This window comes from Colobus angolensis, unplaced genomic scaffold (assembly GCF_000951035.1).
Source record: "Colobus angolensis palliatus isolate OR3802 unplaced genomic scaffold, Cang.pa_1.0 Scaffold266, whole genome shotgun sequence".
In the NCBI taxonomy this organism is placed as follows: domain Eukaryota; kingdom Metazoa; phylum Chordata; class Mammalia; order Primates; family Cercopithecidae; genus Colobus; species Colobus angolensis.
The window spans coordinates 277,238-289,711 of NW_012115888.1; the positions used below are offsets into that span (position 1 = coordinate 277,238).

The window sequence follows — 12,474 nt, forward strand, 5'->3', positions numbered from 1 at the left end:
ATGTTTTAGTGCATAAATAATTGCAATTTGAAAAACCTATATATCTCAGTGGATTTTAAACTTCAAGAGATACTCATTCAGTTGGCAGAAAAAAAAAAAGATAAAACAGTTCTTAAAAAGTTGTTCCTTATTTAATCTCTAAGGCAGTTCACTTTAGCCAGCTAGGCAGAACAGCTAATCTCCTCACAGATCAAAATCAGCACTGCTCTATAAATCCGCCAGCAGGACTGTCTGCACATTCCCGTCCATATCATTCGAAGGAATCAGAAAATTGCCAAGTTGAATTCACTGGTGCATGGTGTGGTACATTGTAAATACACTTTGATAACTTTCATTCATTGTTTAATGAAGCCTGGCTGGGTGGAAAGGGGGAAAAAGATAAGGATGAATGCAATTGGATGTACTCTCTTTCCTCTGACATAAACCTCTTGTAGCTAGGGATGTGCTTCTCCTTAGCAGCCTTTCTCAAAATCTCTTCTTATATGGCTCCTATTTGCACACTTTACAGAAGTAGATCCAAATATCGTTTTCTTTAGGTTTCTGATTCTATTTGGCTTTCTGATTTTCAACAAATACTGTTGTTTTATCATTTCCTTCTAACTAATTCAACTGTAAATACAATGCAAATTAAGTTAAGCCAAAAAATTTTAAACTCGTCTTTCAAGTCAACAAAGAATTTTTGAAGATATAACCTTACTGTAAAATGAAATCTAAATCTGGGTCTTGTCATTTAGGAGATATATGACATTGTCTCAACTCTTTGAAGCTTCAGTTTTCTTATTTAAGCACTTTACAGGGTGACTATGGAAAACATGAAATGAGATGAAAATTGTGCTCTAAGCTATATCTGGCTAATAATTACTACTCCCTCAGTAATGACTACTATCTAATACTACCTCAATAGCTTCTTTTTCCTTGCTTCTTTTCTTCCTATTTTGCACCAGTTTTTAATTATACTTCCAGACCAATCCATGTGATGATTTTGCTGCCATCTTTATTTCATGTTATTTGATTTAACTGGAAGCAAACTAAGAATGAAATACCATGTGTATATTACAACACAATGTACATACTGTCTTCATGTTTCCTGACAATCAACTTCCTCTTCCTACTTCTTCAAGAGAAGAATTTTTTTAAGTTTACATTAAATATCGTATTTGTAGTACAACATTTTCAGGTATATTTCAGTCATAAATACATTTTTGATTATCTTTTTGGTTTCACTTATCAAAATATGCATTTCTATAATTTCTCAATGTAGAAAACCTATCAGTTTTATTTTCCTCTTAAAGTTGTTGCTTCTGATAGGATAAGACTTTTCAAAAATTAATTTACTTTGAATGTACTGATAATTTTCCTGAGTGTGTATCTACGTGTACTACAAATCTGTCCCTGCCTATAGGAGACATAAAACATGTTCATAACCAAGTACTGTGTATTTTTAAGATTTCCATACCCCACCATGGGTAAAAGATTATTAAACCCTTTGTATTTAACACATGATTTGAGATGGGTCTTAAGAGTAAACACTAAAAGTTTTAAGTTTGTTTTTAAAAGTTTAAGTAAATTATAAGATAAAAACATGAAATACGTTCAGCTACAACCATACTAGATTTATTCTACATACTGTATTTCTGGTCTTTTAGTGGATTGTGTTTATTGAGGATTACATTGTCATTCCTTTGACTTGCATTTAGTAACAATAAGGATTGAATGTTGTTTACTAACAGATTTTAACATTTTTAGACTTTGAACACGAAGAGTAATAAATGAGTCGTCCCAACCCATTATGAATAATCACACACAGGCAAACACATGATCACACACTGTAAATAAGAAACAATAGATTTCTAATTCTAATGAACTGCTTACAAAATATGAACATTGCTTAGGGATTTCATTATCAAAAAAACTCAACTAAGTTTCTGCTTTATATTCTTATAAGGTTCTGAAGTCTGAAAAGTTATTCTTTTCAGCCACAGCCGGCAGAGAGGGGAATCCAAGTTTCAATTCAGTAAAATCTATTACTATATTTCGGATGACTTTGACACAGAAATGCTATTGGGTAAATTGTTTTTCATGCTGTTCATCTATAGGTCTAATGATAGGCCTGGAGTAATAAATCGTTTGAAACTTCATTGAAAGTTAATTGATTCCTAAAATACAGTTCAGTGCAGTATTTGGAGACTAATGATCTGATGAAACATCTTGATAAATTAAGCTATATGGATGCATGGGCTGTTGGTAAGTTTGTATATGTGTGGATATATTTATTTATGTCATATGTACACATACATATGCACACATATGCACAAAAACACATAGATATACATATACACACATATATGAGCTTATGTATAATTATATATAAATAATAATAAGCATACATTCAATATAATACAATGTATACTTAAGCTATTTGAAATGAAAGAACTTTGCATGTATTTGTCCAGTGTTCAAATAACAGAAAGCAAACATGTAATATTTATTTGTATCAATGCCCTTAGAATTATATACAATGAATAAGAATTACTTTCTTCTGTATAGAGAAATATATGATGAGAAAGCTTATGCATATACTCTGGTTTCCACAGACTGTCCATCATCCAGGCCAGACCTCTGACAAGGGCCACAAAGCATATCATAATACAAAAGCCTAGCTGGAGAAACAGTGCTTAAATTCATACAATTTTTCCTGTGTTTTAACAAAATACCATAATATAAGTTAAATACTTTTCCTGAAAACAAAAAATAATAATAATGTCAGTCACTATTCCCGGTCTAGGCCATTTTATTTAATGATTCAAATGACAGTTTTATGTATGAAAATGTTGATGTTGACCCTGTCTACACATTCTTGTAACTAAAATCTGGATGCTGGTGCAGTATAGGAAGTATAGGAATCAAAAAAGAGGTCATAAAGAGTCTCTTCTCTTGCTTAGCAGAATAGAATTTTAGAACCTCTCTGAACTCTAAGAATAATTGACTCATACGGCAACTTGGCTAAACAGTATTTTCAATATCCTTGTATTTATAATCATTATATAGTTCCAGAGAGGAATATAATAGGGTGATTTAAGGAATAATAGAAGTGATTAATGAGAAACCATTAAGAAGTCCTGAATATGTAAATCTGGCTGGAAAATGAGTGATGGAAAAGCGATAACTAACTACAGTAATATGAAATGGATTAATGTTAGAGGAGAAAGTACTGCTTTACAAGTTAGAAAGAGCAATGATATGTAAAAGTAATTAGTAGGAGTTACAGGATGAAATTAAGAAACTAAAATTTAAAATGGAAATCAGTGTCAACTCATTGATAGTGAGCTGTTAAAATAGGATATTGAGCAGTAGCTAAAGAAAAGTAAGAGAAGCCCAATTGCCTGGGGAAGTAAAAATTATGCCAGAATAAACACTTCTAGCAAGGTCTGAGAAGATAAACAATTTTATCAACAGCATTTTAGTTTCTTAGCTTATGCCATCTGTGAATTAAAGAAATTACAAAGGTACTCAGAGTTCTAGGAGTTAGATTTAGTGAACTTCTCAGTTCATTTTTAACTTAATAATAAATACTTGAAAAGATGATGATGAAGGTATCTTTTAATGGTGAAGATATTATATTCCACTAAACATTTTGTTTATCTTTATCATCAAAATGAAACATTGTATTACACTACTTATTTGCTGTTTAGATTTCCACCAGGATGACATAGTGCTTAAGGACACAACTTATACACTTTTTCTGCCTGAGTTTAAATCCCAAATATATCACTTACAGACTGTTGTCCGTAAGGAGTTTCTTAACTTTCCTATGCCTTAGTTCCCTCATTTGTAGATGGGAACAATTACACCTCACAGAGGTGTTGTGAAGATTAAATAAATTAATATGTGTTAATTGTTTACGGCATAGGTCAGTGTTTTTATATTTCAAAAATAATATTAAAATTTTTATCCACGAAATCTAAACCATGTAATAGTACCTTTTTGTACTCAGAAAACAGCTGTATTTGAGATGGAGAAAGAGCTATTAATCAAATTCCATGTGCTAGGAATTATTTTAGATACATGAACTATGAAATGAACTAGATAATATTCTTTCTCTTACAGAAAACTGAGTAGACATGATATATTGTTATAATACAAGATGTCAGCCCATACTAACTGTTAATAATATAGGTTTGCTTAAATTGTTATGAATTTAGAGATTAAAAAGAACCAACTTTTCAAAGATGGGAAGAGGTCAGTGAAATATTTGCATGGAAAATTATTTTTAAACATCTGTGGCCTTTGGATACTCAAGAAAATAAATTCAGGCCGGGCACGGTGGCTCAAGCCTGTAATCCCAGCACTTTGGGAGGCCGAGACGGGCAGATCACGAGGTCAGGAGATCGAGACCATCCTGGCTAACACTGTGAAACCCCGTCTCTACTAAAAAATACAAAAAAAAACTAGCCGGGCGAGGTGGCGGGCGCCTGTAGTCCCAGCTACCCGGGAGGCTGACTCCATCTCGGGTGACAGAGCAAGACTCCGTCTCAAAAAAAAAAGGAAAAAAAAAAAAAAAAAGAAAATAAATTCAGCCAAAGGTTTTATATCCGCCCACATTGTCTTTCAAGTATGGAGATTACAACCAATAAACCTTGAACATTACAATATGCTAATTACCTTAGTTTGATTATTACACATTGTATACATATGTTGATAGTTTACATTTGTATCCCATACCTCATAAATATGTATAATTATTGTGTCATTAAAAATAAAATGAAACTAAAAAAATATTCTGACCAGATGGAATAATCTACCTAAATATTAGTTAGGACCTTTAATTGGTATCAATTCTGTATTTAGAAACAATAAATAATTATATTTCTTGGGGTGGAGTGGAATGAAAGATATCTTCTTGGGAAGTAATGTATCTTTCCAAGAAATACTTGTGAGTACTAATGGGTAATGACAGGCAAGAACCCTGACTGTGATTAACATCAGGATCAGGGTAATTGATCAGAATATAAACATAGGCCTTGAAAAGTATAGAAACAATATCTCTTTTCCTAAGAAAATAAAATTGTAAGCTAAAAAAAAAATTGTTAGTAATAACTAAGAATGAAAAAGTATAAGTCCGAGCTAAAAGTCAAATATGAGATCTATAAGCATTACCAAGAGCACAAAAGTAAACAAAAATTAAAAATTACAAATATTTAAGAGAAATGGGAGGAGATGGAAACAGCCTATTTTATTTTAATTGCTATTTATTATATGATGATAACACAGTGTTACCTAAATTTATAAGAATGGAGATAGTCACTAGAAAAATATATAAACAAAAATAGAACTTCACACAAGGAAACCAGATGTATCTAAAACAAACAAAAAAATAAGATTATAATAAAAATCCACATACATAAAAAGGAAACTAAGATATATGATTTCAGTGCCCACAATGATGGGATCCAAACTGAAATCATAAAAAGAAAGAACAGAAAAACACTTTACAATCCTAAAATGAGCCATTCACTGTGAGTATGAATCTCTCTGTTGCACATTACTCACCAACATTCACAAAGAAGAAATCACAATATATACAAAGAGCTATGTCTATAAACAGAATGGTAAAGGGTTATAGCTCACAAATTTCAGTCCATGATAGATAAAGTATTTTAAAATGTGAATAATTGAATAATGTAATTAATAAGGAGGTTGATATATTTAATAAATCATTCTCTGCATTCTGATGCTGTATCATTTAATTCAAATGCCTATAGAATATTTAGTAAAACTGACTACATATTAGTCTTCAAGACTATCTCATTAAAGGACTCAAAGTAAAACAGTACAGATATAATGCTAAAGACAACTAAAGACGTAGACCAAATACAACTAAAAATTAGTGGAAAACATCAGAAAACAAAAAATAACCTTAATCTGAAAATGTATTAACTGCAACAACCACAACCTTCTACTTCAGGAATTCTCAAATCAAAAAAAAAAAAAAAAAAGCACAACAAATGGCAGAATGTCTAGGAAAAAATAACTATAATAAGAAAGAACATATATGGAAATTATGGGATACAAATTAAGTGCTTCTGAAAGTATACTTGTAATTCTAAACATATCAAAGACATAGACTAAAAAAGAATAATATTAGATGAATTAAATATGTAACTAATAATGGAGAATAAAAGAAGAAAATGAATAAAGACTAGTAAACAAAAATACAGATTCAAACCTGATTTTCTGGAAGGAAAGTTTAAAAAATAAACCTAAACTAATCTTAATCTTATTAAAATACATGAAAAGACATAGAAAATAAGCAGCTTGAAAACATTGTAACCCTATTTTCTTAATTCTACACAAATAAATTTAATATGAAGGATTTTGAGGGAAGATTGCTAAAAGCAACTTCAAAGAAACAGAAAACACACATAAACTGATTTCTGAATAAGAAAATGAGAAGCTTGTGAATTTTCCTTAAATATATCAGACTCAATAATTCACTAAGGAATTCTATCAAACCTGAAAGGGCACATAACTGCAATGCTATTTAAAGCTTTCAACACACAGAAAAGAAAGAAAATTTCAACTATGTTTCTATATAAAGCAGACAAATTTACATTCGTTTCCTAGGAATGCTCTTACAAATGACCATAAACTAAGCAACTCGAGAAACCAGTGTGCTGTCTCACAGGCCTGGAGGCGGGAAGTCTGGAATCAGGAGTCGGTTGGACTGCACTTCCTCTTTCCTTGGTAAACTTTAAGGACCTGTCCATTCCTCGCCTCTTCCAGCTTCTGAAGGCTCCAGTTGCTCCTCAGCTCATGGCCACATGACTTCTCTCTCTGCCTCTGTGGTCATATGACCTCATCACAGTTTCTCTGCCAAATCTCCCTTGGCCACTCTTATAATCCAAATTTAACACCTACATAAATAATTGACGATTATCACCTCTTGTTATAGTTTACTATGTAAGTTAATTGCATGATTTTCCATATTCGTATTTGTTGCAGGGTTGCCATTAGGCTGCTGTAGCCAATCTCCACAAAAGCCATGTCCTTGCCATGTGTACAGTAGTATTTACCCCATCCCAACATCCCTAAAATGTCAATCTATAACTAATTCTAAGTCCAAAACCTTATCTACTTATCATCAGGTCAATATTTCTAAAGTCATCATCTCAGTCTAAATCTCATTATCTTAATGAGGTGTGGGTGAAACTCTAGATAGTTTGAATCCTGGGACAAAAATCTTCATCTGTGGACCTGTGAAATTAGAAAACAAATTATCCTTATCTAAAATACAATGGTAGGAGAGGCATAACATAACTGTGATAGACACTGACATTTCAACAAGGGGAAAAAGGGAAGAAATAAAAAAGTAACAAGCTTTAAATATGTTTAAAACCCAGCATGGAAAATTCCATTAGTTTTCTTTTTTCATAAGTTTTATTTAATATTTAATTGACAAATAATAATTACATTTATTATGTACAATGTGATTAGTACATATCTGTTACTTCAAATATTTATCATTTACTTGTGATGAGAACATTTAAAATTCTTTTAGAAGTTTTGATAGTTACTATGCATTATTATTACCTATAATCACTGTGCCATATATGGAATACCAGAACCAATTCCTCCTACCTAACTGTAACGTTGTACCCATTAAACAATGTCTCCCCTTTTCCTACTATTCCCAGACTCTGGTAACCACCATTCTACTTTCTACTAAAATGAGTTTGACTTTTAGATTCCGTATGTAACTAAGATCGTATGGTATTTGTCTGTCTGTGTCTGGCTTATTTCAATAAACATTCACACATGTTATTAAAAATGACAGAGTTGTTTTTTTTAATAACAGACTAAATAGCATTCTACTGTATATCTACACCACAATTTTTTAAAATCCTTTTATCCATTGATGAATACTTTGTTTTTTTTCCATATCTTCTCTAATGTGAGTAATGCTGCAATTAATGTAAGGGTGTAGCCATGTCTTTGGGATACTGATGTCAATTCCTTTGGCTGTATACCCAGTCGGGGGATTGCTGGATCCTATGGGAATTCTACTTTCAGTTTTTTGAGTAACCTTCAAACTTTTTTCCAAAATGGCTGTACTAATTTACAACACCACAAATACTGTGTTTCCTTTTCTCCACATCCTTGCCAATACTTGTTATCATTCATATTTTTGATGATAACCATTGTAAAAGGCATGAGATGATATTTCACTGTGGTTTTAATTTGTACTTCTCTGAGGTTTAGAGATGTTGAGGAATTTTTCATATACATGTGGCCCAGTTGTACGTCATCTTTTGAGAAATATCTATTACGTGTTTTGCCCATTTTTAGAATAGAGTGATTTGTATTTTTTTTTTATTGAGTAGTTTGAATCCAATCGTTATTTTAGATATTGGCCCTTCCTTATCTGATGTACAATTTTCAAATATTTTCTTCAAATCGTGTGTTACTCTTCACTCTGTTACTTGGTTTCTTTGCTATGAAGAGGTTCTTTAGTTTGACGCATTCCCACTTGTCTATTTTTGCTTACTTTGCCTATTTTTTTTGAGTTATAGACAAGTATCTCAGCCTAGAACAATGTCATGAAGGTTTCCCCTCAATGTCTTCTTCTAGTAGATTTATCATTTTAGGTTTTACGTTGTCTTTAATCCATTTCAAGTTAATTCTTGCACGGCTCAATACTTTGCTCTCTGAGTCTGTAACTCTGCTTGCCCCTTCCCCTATGTTGTGCATAAAGTACCCGAAGTCTTTTGTGTTTCCTCAGAAAGAAATCTTTATCACCTATAACTGCAAAGTTATGATTTCTGGACACCAAACCTGGAGTTTCATCCTGCAAGTGGTTAAATTACAATATCAATTGAGTATCCAATCGTGTAGGGGTATCTTTCTTCTGGGACATGCTAGGGCAGCCGCAAAAACTGAAAAAAGTGAGGAATCGATTCTCTAGAGCTCCATGAGAGAGTGTGGTTCTCCCATATTTCTGACTTAGTGTCTTCAGAACTTCAAGGGAATTTCTGTTGTCATAACCCAACTTGTTTGTGGCAATTTGTTATGTCATCCCTATGAAACTAATATAGTCGGGTTAACAGAAAATAATAAGCCAATAAAATATTAAGCAACATTAAGCAGCTTCATTTATCAGCACCCACAGGACAATTCTAAGCCATTGCAGTAAAACAAAACACATTGCAAGGGGGATGATTCCAGGAATGCTCAGATAGTTCAGGGATAGACAAATAATTATGCTAGACTGAAGCATATGAAATTATCTTTTGTATATGTCATCATACATTTTTGATATCAACAATTTCATATGAGTAAAAGCTAACCTTTAGACAATTTAAAGGACAGGTGTTGCGAATACATACCCAAGTTATACTTGCTGGTAGTTTCTCTCTTCCCTACCAAGTGAGTTTGATACCAGCCACCATCATCACCATGGTGAATGTTGGAATATCAATGAATCCTAATGAGCATTGTCAAATAAAATACAGGATATCTACTTAAATTCTAATTTTAAATGAATAACCAATAAATTTTCTACAACTATGTTTCTTGTGATAATTGACAATTAATATACTAAAAACCCTACAGTTTATCCTAAATTTAAATTTAATTGGGCATCCAATAGTTTAAATGATTGAATTTAACAACACTGAAAATAGCACTCATTAAGTATAAACATCAATGATATGGTTTGTTTTTTGTTTTGTTTTGTTTTGTTTTTTTGTCTCGCTCTGTTGCCCAGGCTGGAGTGCAGAGGTGTGATCTCAGCTCACCTCAGCCTCTGACTCCTGGGTTCAAGCGATTCTCCTGCCTCAGCCTCCTAAGTAGCTGGTACTACAAGCGTGCACCACCACAGCCGGCTAATTTTTGTATTTTTAGTAGAGATGGGGTTTCACCGTGTTAGCCAGGATGGTCTCGATCTCCTGACCTCGTGATCCGCCCACCTTGGCCTCCCAAAGTGCTGGGATTACAGGCATGAGGCACTATGCCTCGCCTAGGAGTTTTTTTTTTTTTTTTTAAACTCGCAAAGCACAGAAGACAACTTTAATAGTTTACGCAACGATTTAAAAGGTGTGGAAGATGGATACCTGAGTAGTTTTCCCAGAGTTACAGTAATAGAAAAATAATAATTATAATACTAATACTATAAATACCATTTTTGCTGGATAAAACCAAATAATAAAATAATTTATATTGTATATATAACTCTAAAATATCCAGGCATAAATACATGAGTATAATTTTCTCCCAGTTTCCTGGTACCAGCAATACAACCTCACTAGCTTTTCTTCACAAATGAGGTTGTTAAAATATTTCCAGTTACATTAATTCAACTGCTTCTAAATTCCTGTCCCAACCTAAAATAATCTACTCATTTCTTCATGGCTCCACATAGTTTCCATCCATCCATCTGTCAGTTCTGGCAAACAAGTCCCTCAAAATGATTACCACCGCCCTGGAGTAGTAAAATATATATTAGATGATCATCAACATGAAACCACATGTCCGCAGAAACAGCCTGCACTGTAGCAGTAGGTAGGTTAGTATTGAGGCAAACGACACCTAACTTGCCAGGGGATCTGCTAAGAAATGGAATAAGACATGTGTGTCATCTTGGTTCCACAGCTTGATAATAATATCAGATACGACTGGAGGTGGCCCAAATCCCTCCACAAATTTCATTGAAAAGTCCAAAAGATGTAAAAGTCTACAATAATAAATAAATGGAGGTGATTGTTTTAAAATCCAGTGTTACTGTGAAAAAGCAATGCTAAGCATTCCTAGAAAAGTATGTAACTCTGATTTTTAGTTTGAAAGTCTTAAATACCCATATTCAATGAGAATAACCTCAGATATCATAAAGCCTACCATGTGCAGCAGGTTAACTCCAAAAATTATAGACATTGATCTAAAACTAACAGTAAACCCACCAGGTATTCATATTTCCATGAGCAGGATGCACGATTCTGACTGCCCAGCTCCTATAAGCCAAGAGGAACCATTTTTGTCTACCCAGTTGCTGATAGGCAGCGAGTATGTACCATTTATAGGACGAGTTATTTAAATTTTGATGGGGTTTATTGACAAATTAGTCATAGACAAATTCTCACTTACTAATGTAAAGGAGGAAGGAGTCAAGGAAAGAAAAAGTTTGATGTGTGGATCCGATTAAGAGTATGCAACTCCTCGGCCAGGCACGGTGGCTCACGCCTATAATTCCAGCACTTTGGGAGGCCAAGGTGGGCAGATCACGAGGTCAGGAGATCGAGACCAGCCTGGCTAACACGATGAAACCCCATCTGTACTAAAAATACAAAAAATTAGCCGAGCATGGTGGCGTGTGCCTGTAGTCCCAGCTACTCTGAAGGCTGAGGCAGGAGAATGGCGTGAACCCAGGAGGTGGAGCTTACAGTGAGCCTTGATCTTGCCACTGCCCCCTCCAGCCTGGGCGACAGTGTGAGACTCTGTCTCAAAAAAAAAAAAAAAGAAAAGAAAAGAAGAGTATGCAGTTCCTCAGACAAGATAGGTATTAGTTATTTCGTCAACTTATTTCTAGTGTGGATACCTTAGGGAAAAAATGGCTTCCAATTGATAGGTTGTAAACTTCAGAAGCAAATAACTCCTTGAAAAATACATAACCTGAAAATCATAATGTTTGTGTCATATATCAATGCATGTGTATTGTATATATGATCAACTTCTGAGAATTTGAATTTTTAAGATATAAAGATACATACATTTTGGAAACTGGTAAAATATTGTAGTGGTTTATCCTCATCAATGTCCCTGTGATCCTAGTTTTCTAGGTTCTTAATATATGGTTTGGAAATGAAATGATATTTTGCCTCTTGTGTAATCTCCAACCCCTGAGAAGGCCAATTCTCCAAGGCAATTCGGAAACATTGGGGATCTTATTATAAGTATTATACTACTGAGCATTCTGTTTACAGGATCCTGATAAGGATCCTCTTTCTAGTTAGCTTTTGCTTGGTTGCTATGAACTGAAGGGATGTTTCTTCCTTCAAAATTCACATGTTGAAATCTAATCCCCAGTGTGATACGATGGTATTTGGAGGTGAGACCTTTGGGACATAATTAGGTAATTAGAGTGAAACCTTCGTGAATGGGATTTGTGTCTTTGTAAGAAGAGACAAGGGAGAGATGGTTTCTCTGTTGTGTGAGGATACAGCAAGTAAGAGGCTGTCTGCAAACCAGAAAGAGGATGCCTGCCAGACACCAGCTCTGAAAGGAACGTTAATGTTAGACTTCCCAGTCTTCAGAAGTGTGAGAAATAAATGTTGTTTAAGCCACCCAGTGTATGGTATTCTGTTATAGCAACCTGAATTGACTATGATATTGACCCTTAATGTAAAGGACAATGCCTGAATTCCTCCACAGGGAATGACCATTCTGTTCCTGCCAGAAAAAGAAACTTTGAGATTGAAGCAGGCT

The 12,474-nt window shown here is 33.7% G+C and overlaps 1 protein-coding gene across 3 annotated transcripts in view; it reads left to right on the top strand.

The window, feature by feature from the left end:
• The window catches only part of CDH18 (cadherin 18, type 2), a 363,385-nt gene that overhangs the window by 244,160 nt on the left and 106,751 nt on the right, over window positions 1-12,474 (top strand). The window lies entirely within an intron of this gene.